The following is a 6,953-nucleotide window of genomic DNA, read 5'->3' as shown; positions in this document are numbered from 1 at the left end:
AAAACTTGAATTTGGCTGATGTAGTTCGACATAATCAAATATGCATGTTAATTTGTCAGTTTGATATGCATTTATTAGCTCAAGTAGTAGCGACTATAACTGCAGAGCTAAATGTTTTGGTTTCGATTCTAGCTGATGGCACCCAAGTCATATATTTTTTTAAATCGCTATTATATATTGGGTACAATATAACATTTAGCGCTATAATAAATACAAAATCTGCATGAATACATTTCAAGGTGTATCTTACGAACAGGTTACACTGGGGGGGGGATATTATATATGGAGTACAATATATTAATCTAGAGAGTTGGTTCTATAATAATAAATATGAAGTCTGCATAAATTAAAATATATGCATCCTTTTTCAACTGGGCAATACCGTGTGGGTATCAATATTTGGATGATGAATCGGAATTGGAAAAATCGGAACATTTTGGGAATCGTAAAAATTTGAGCCTATTTTCCAATGCCAAAAACGATTCCTTGAATTAAAAAAAAAAAATTTTTTTTTTATTTTTTCATTCATTTGATTTTGTTTAAAACAAAATCTTCCACTGCTAGTTTTAAACTACCATTACAACTAAAATCTATTGATCACCCACCCCACCCTCATGTGTTTTTATTTTTTTTAGAAAATATCTTCACGTTTAACATGTTCTTACGGTAATCGGGGGTGGCGATATTAACTCCTTATAGTTAAATATTTAGAGATTTATAAAGAATTAGAAGTGGAATTTAGTATGGAATCGGTAATTGTATTGGAATCAGGAAAAATATTTGGATCGTCCCATTTTATTATAAAATATGTTTAATAAAATATGTTGAAAAACACTTTAGCAAGAGTTAAAAAATATTTACTTTTCAGAAAGGAAACAAAAATAAAATGGATTGTCCTTAATCCGGAGTTTCAAAAGAAAACTTCTCATCAGGAAAGGAATTAGCAAAATGCAGAATAAGATTTTGTAAAGTATTTAACAACCGCAAGTAAATCATACTTGCGTAAAAAAAAAAAAAAAATAAATAAAATAAAAAAAAAAAGCACAGGGGGTGGGGGGTGAAAAATGATTTCACGTGAATGGATGTTCAAATCCATTCACGTGAATGAAAAATCCAAAGACATCATGTCAATGGAAAATATCTATGCTTTGTCTAGAGCAATTTTCATTAAAAAAAAAAAAAAAAAACTTTTGGTGCTAACAAAACTTCTCCCTCTCCAAACATTACCACAACATTATATTCCTTTTTGATCAAAATGAAATATACTTACAAAAATATTCTAGAGTAGTTTTAGAATTTCTAGTTTTCACTTTGTTACTGTTCTGCTCATTTTATCACGATTTGTTTTGTATATCTTTAATATGTTGATGAAAATAATTGTTTCACCTGTATTTTTTTTCTACTTGGGAGTCACCACTTATTGAGGCCCAAAGGTAACTCGAGGATGAGGGTTAATGAATGTAAGGTGGTGTAGAAATCGTTGTGTAAATTGGGTGGAATTTGATTGTTTACAAGAACTTGTTTACATTGGATTTGAAAGTTACCATGTTGTATTCAACCAGGAAGCAGGCTAGCGGAACAGTGTTCCACAGTTAGGCAGTTCTGAGAAGCTTTGTTCATGGAATCTGCATTTAGATTTAGGCACAGTTAGAAAGTGAGGGAAATCATATAGTTGTAGCTAGTCGAGTGTTTTTATGAAAGTTTGGCAAGGGGAATGATAGATTGGAGGTCAGTTATGCACTTGCCATGGGAATAACAATTGGCAGAAACAAGCTTGCAGTGGCTCTTCTGTGGGAAAGAGGTTGCAGGGAAGAGAAAATTGCATTCACTAGATTTCGAAGCTGGTTTTGAACTGTCAAGGCTGGAACAACTTCCTTTTCATTGTCTTCCACAACTCTTAATTATTTAATTGCATTTGATTGTTAACTGAATAGAATTTATAACAAAAAAACAATGGTTGATGTCTAAACTGTACAAATTTTCAAATGTGGATCCAAGTTTTGACATGATGCAACTTAAGTTGTCAATAACACGAAAACATTTTGAGAAAATGATACTGTCGTATGAATTATTCATAGTTTCGTTAGGTTCAATTCTATAGATATTATTAATGAAAAAGTATGAATTAGATATTAATGATTAACCAGTAAGAAAACACTTAATCTTTTCTTGATGAATTATCGCAAGACAATTTGAGAACCTGTTTGAAACTTGAATATTGAAACACGCATCATCTTGAAGCAATAAGTTAAGATATGAAGTTTTGGTTTCTAATCCACCATATTCCCTTAATGTTGCCCCAACAGATTCCCTAAAGCATTATAATCTTTACATCTGCAACAAAAATGTTTGTGATACTATTGACGTTTCCATCCCAAGTGTGTTAGAACGGAAAGAGGAAAAAAAATATGAAAAGAGAAAGTGTAGAAAATAGGGTTGGTAGAAAGATAATGGATAGAAAGTTGTTCACAAAGGAAGACAAAAGGAAGCTGAAGTGGAGGTTTGGTCAAGGTGTAGTGATGATTATATAAAGTTGGTATTAGTTAATTGCAACTTTTAAGAGTGGCAATGGATTTTAAGAAGGTTAGGAACAGTTTATGGACCGTCTTGGGCGTGACTGAGGACAGTTGCGAGTTGGAAACAGTTGAACGCAAGCTGTGGCTTGGAGCAGATGTTGAAATAAATTGATCAACTGACTCCTGAACAATAAAACTATGACCTTTAGCATATAGATGGTCGATGGTGTCACACACGTCCAGAGTGCAACTGATATTTGTAAAATTTTGTGTTGGAGTTTATTTTATTTATTTTTTTTTACTTATGAACCACTGTGCATCCTTTGGCAGCCACTAATATGAGATGACTGACGAAACTACCAGAACAAGACTTCAGAAACTGTGTTGGGGTTGGAACAAGGAGGCGAGCATGTTTATCAAAAAGGTTGCATTATTTGGTGGTCAAACAGATTTTTATAGATCTGTAAATCTTGTATCTGGATCCTATTTTAATGAAATGTTTTTATTCTTACAACTTAAAAAATTTTTATTGCTAAAAGTTTATGCAATATTTCATTTAGTTTTATAATTTGAACTTCTAAATTGAACGTGTGTTTATGCTTGATAATTTTTGTGAGAAAATGAACAGATTCTTAATCGACAGATAAAAGGAAATGTCAAGGATAAGAATATGAAACAAAATGGAAATAATTGTTTTTGAAAGTTATTAAAAAAAAAAAAAAATCACTAAATATTTGGTTATGCTGGGGGTTGACAGCTATGGACATGTTCCTTTCTCATATGATGCTTAGTCTGAGGCAAAAATAGATGCTACAATGATGATGCGTACACTGTAAATGATATCATGTAAACCGTAGTAGCAGCTGCAGTAGTATCTTATGGGTTAGACTGCTGTACTGCTGTTTTAGCCAGTCTGAGAAATTGTCTTCCGATAGATGGGCTGTCGCATAGCTTCCTTCCAGTCAGGTGACTGGACAGTGTAGAATCAGATATTCTGTGTCTTGTGGGGGCTTCCTTGCACTTTGGGCAGATTGGGGAGCCTAATTGTCTCTTGCAGTGTCTTGTTCTGATCCAGTTTGTGGCTACCGACTGCTTTTTACTATTTGTAGCAAAACCTGGGAGGTGCAAGGTTGGGTCTTCAATGATTATCCCCTCCTTTGGGAGTATTGTTTCTCTGTTCCTCCTTCCATGTCCCAGCTGGGTTGAATATTTTTTTTTTTTTTTTTTTTTTTTTTTTTTAGTTGTAGGAAGGTTTTCAGCATGATCACCATTTTGTAGTTGTGTACACGCTTCAAAACTAAGTGATTAGAAGGAATTTGGACATTCTGAATTTCTTCCTGATCAATTCTTCTACATCACCACAAAGGGACTGTAAAGCATAGATTGTGTCTGATGTCCAGGTTTCCAGTGAACCTCTTCAACAAGTGTTCTTGGATATGAAGTAAAAAAAAAAATCATTGCCATTTTTTTTTTTCTTTTTAACCTAAAAAAAAATCTCGATCCGTTTTAATGTTAATTTCCCTCATGTGACGATATACCCCCCCTCCATGTTCCCCTTCAAACAAACTTTTTTTTAGCTCCCTTCTGCTAAAATTTTGACTTTCAAATCCAAATACGATTTGGTGATCGTGCAACTCTTGCCCTCCCTTCAACCCAGATATCTGATCTTCCTTTCAGGGAGAGGTGGGAAAACGTGAAGAAATTCTTTAGTTGTGCCAAAGACAAAAGGATGGTCATGACTGATGTATAATAGATCCCCTCAGAATAAAATCCAATATGGCTCGGACATGACCAACAAAATCGATCGGTGCTCCAAACTACAATATTGCAATACAACTGAATCAGCAATGAACAGGACTTGAAAACCGTCAGTAACATTTTTGAACGTTTTACTCAATCAGATGTGAACTTTCTTGGAATTTCTATATCATGTTAATATCTGCATGTGCTGTAAATAAAAAAAAAAAACAAAAAACATTATATATATATATATATATATATATATGAGAGAGAGAGCTGCTACTAATTTTCTCCTCTTGCCAGTCTTTCTCAGCACATTATTTGACTCTTTCATATTTGGTTAAAAAATCCAAAACGAATCAAGATATCAATCTTTTTAAAAACTTTATCACATGCGTATATGCATTTCGCTATCAAACATTTTTCTGGATTCTTTTTCGAACCCGAGCCATTTTTAAAAAACATTTTTATTATTAAATATCTTTTTCAACCTTTTGTCATTTTAGTATAAATTCGTATGCTAATTAATAAAATTTATAAACTACATACAAATTTTATTTTGCTAGATACATTTCCTCTGAGAATATGAGCCATTCTTGAAACTCCATGGAATAAGGAAATTCTTTGTACTTGTCGAAAAATAAATTATTCTAAAATTTAATTTACAAAATTAAAATCCAATTGTTCTTGTACACTATTCTTCTATATTGAGCTTTTTCATCTGGTTGGGATTGTATAAATATTACAAATATTTTTATGTACTTTAAATCTACAAATCTATTTGTAAATCGCATATATATTAGGTTGAGAAGAAAGTTCTTGGAAATTTTTACTTTTGATTTCTAATGATGTATTTTCAAACAAGTTTTCGTTATTCTACCTTTGCTTATATCATTTTAAAGAGCATTTTTCACCCGATCTAATCATTTAAATTGTAATCGTTTTAAAACAATTGTCTTTTCAAAATGTTGAATACAAGATGGAAAAAAAATAAAAAATTGCATATTTCAATTCGAAATAAATGCAATATCAATGAAGCATTTGGCCCAGAAACCACTATTGAACGCACAGCACAATGGTGGTTTAAGAAATTGTGATGGCAACGAATCTTGAAGATAAGCATAGTAGTCGGCCATTGAATGTTGACAACAATCAATTAAGAGCCTTAGTTGAAGCCAATCCACGTACAACTGTTCATGAACTTGCTTCTGAATTAGACATAACGTATATGATTTCCCACTTGAGAGAATGGAAAGACAAAACAACCTGATAAATAGGTGCCTCACGAATTGAACAACCAAAAGAAACGCTGTTATGAAGTGCGACGTTCCCTTTTATGCAGAAAAAACAACCTGTTTCTTGATTGGGTTGTGACTTGCGATGAAAAGTAGGTTCTTTACGACATCCAACGATGTTCAGCTCAGTGGTTAAATGCTAACCAAGCTCCACGACACTTCCCAAAACCAGTTATGCTGACTGTTTGCGTCTGCGACCGGTCTCCTTCATTAGTTTTTTGAATGCAGGGGAAACCATTACGGCAGAAGTACAGTCAACAAATAAATGAACTGCATCAGAAACTTTGACAACACCCAGCATTAGTCAATAGAAAAGACCTAATTCTCCTCCACAATAATGCTCGACCGCACATTGCTAAACTGATCCTGCAGAAGTTAAGTGAATTGGGTTATAAAACTCTGCCTCATCCGCCATACTCTCCAGACCTCTCACCTACTGACTACTACTTTTTTTTTTTTTTTTTTTTTTTAGCATCTCGACAACTTTCTCCATAAGAAATACTTCAAAAGCCTAAACATCAAAAACGCCTTCAGTGACTTCATCGCCACCAGAACGCAAGATTTTTATGTTACTAGCATAAATACACTTGTTTTGCGTTGGCAAAAGTGAATCTGATGGTGCTTATTTAAATACATTTTTGTCAGTCGATATATTCATCTGAATTTAAAAGTTAAAAACTGCAAGAATTTGTCAACCTGGCATATATCTTTTATAAAATCTACTGCTTCTTCACTGGAAAAAGACTCTCATTTTTATACTCCTCCTTAATAAGGTTCAGCCTGATTTATTACACAAGCGTAGAATTATTTTTTATTTAATTCTCTGCATATGTTATTCTTATACCAATGAAGCATTAGTGTATGTTCCTAGTGGAGCGGTATATTATAGAAAAGTATTTGTAGCTCTACTATTGCCCTATCGGGCTATCTAGATGAACTTTGTTAATATTTATATTGAAAAATTTCTAGTTCCGTAGTGTGTGTATGTATATCTATATTTGTCAAACGCTTATTTCAATTTCATACTTGGAAACCCTTTTCCACTCGGTTAAGTAATTTCTTTTTCTTCTAATTCCACATCGTCTTAAATATTACTCCGTGTTTTTGTTTCTCTTGAGTGACTTTCACAAAAAGATTGGTCTTTTCCTTTATTTTCAGAACCTAGTTTATTTATATTTCATTAAGTTTGTCACAACTGAAACACTTTTGTATTTATCTGATATGGTATAATACTTACACCATGATAAACTCTATCAGCTGCGAAAAAAATGGTAGAAAGTAACAAAGTTGTAGAATGTGAAGCAATTAAGGTGGGGGAGGGGCAGTCTGGAGTGCTTTCCCCCTTAAAAGGTGCGAGGCAATGTTCCAGGAGGTGCATTGTCTTCATTTTAGAGTTAAGTAT

At 33.1% G+C, this 6,953-nt stretch overlaps 1 protein-coding gene across 5 annotated transcripts in view; it reads left to right on the top strand.

The window, feature by feature from the left end:
- The window catches only part of LOC145279649 (atlastin-2-like), a 234,906-nt gene that overhangs the window by 128,288 nt on the left and 99,665 nt on the right, over positions 1-6,953 (top strand). Inside the window, exon 1 of one of the 5 annotated variants that reach the window (XM_080130920.1) lies at positions 4,199-4,383. The exons of the other annotated variants lie outside the window; for them this stretch is intronic. The gene's annotated coding sequence lies outside the window, so the exon portion shown is untranslated. Of the gene's footprint in view, positions 1-4,198; positions 4,384-6,953 lie in introns of those variants that run through there. 5 annotated transcript variants of the gene reach the window in all.

The sequence above is a fragment of the Euprymna scolopes genome, chromosome 1, assembly GCF_053919585.1.
Source record: "Euprymna scolopes isolate OS-2025 chromosome 1, ASM5391958v1, whole genome shotgun sequence".
Classification (NCBI taxonomy): domain Eukaryota; kingdom Metazoa; phylum Mollusca; class Cephalopoda; order Sepiida; family Sepiolidae; genus Euprymna; species Euprymna scolopes.
The sequence above is the reverse complement of the archived record's forward strand: the minus strand, read 5'-3'. Positions and strand labels throughout refer to the sequence as shown.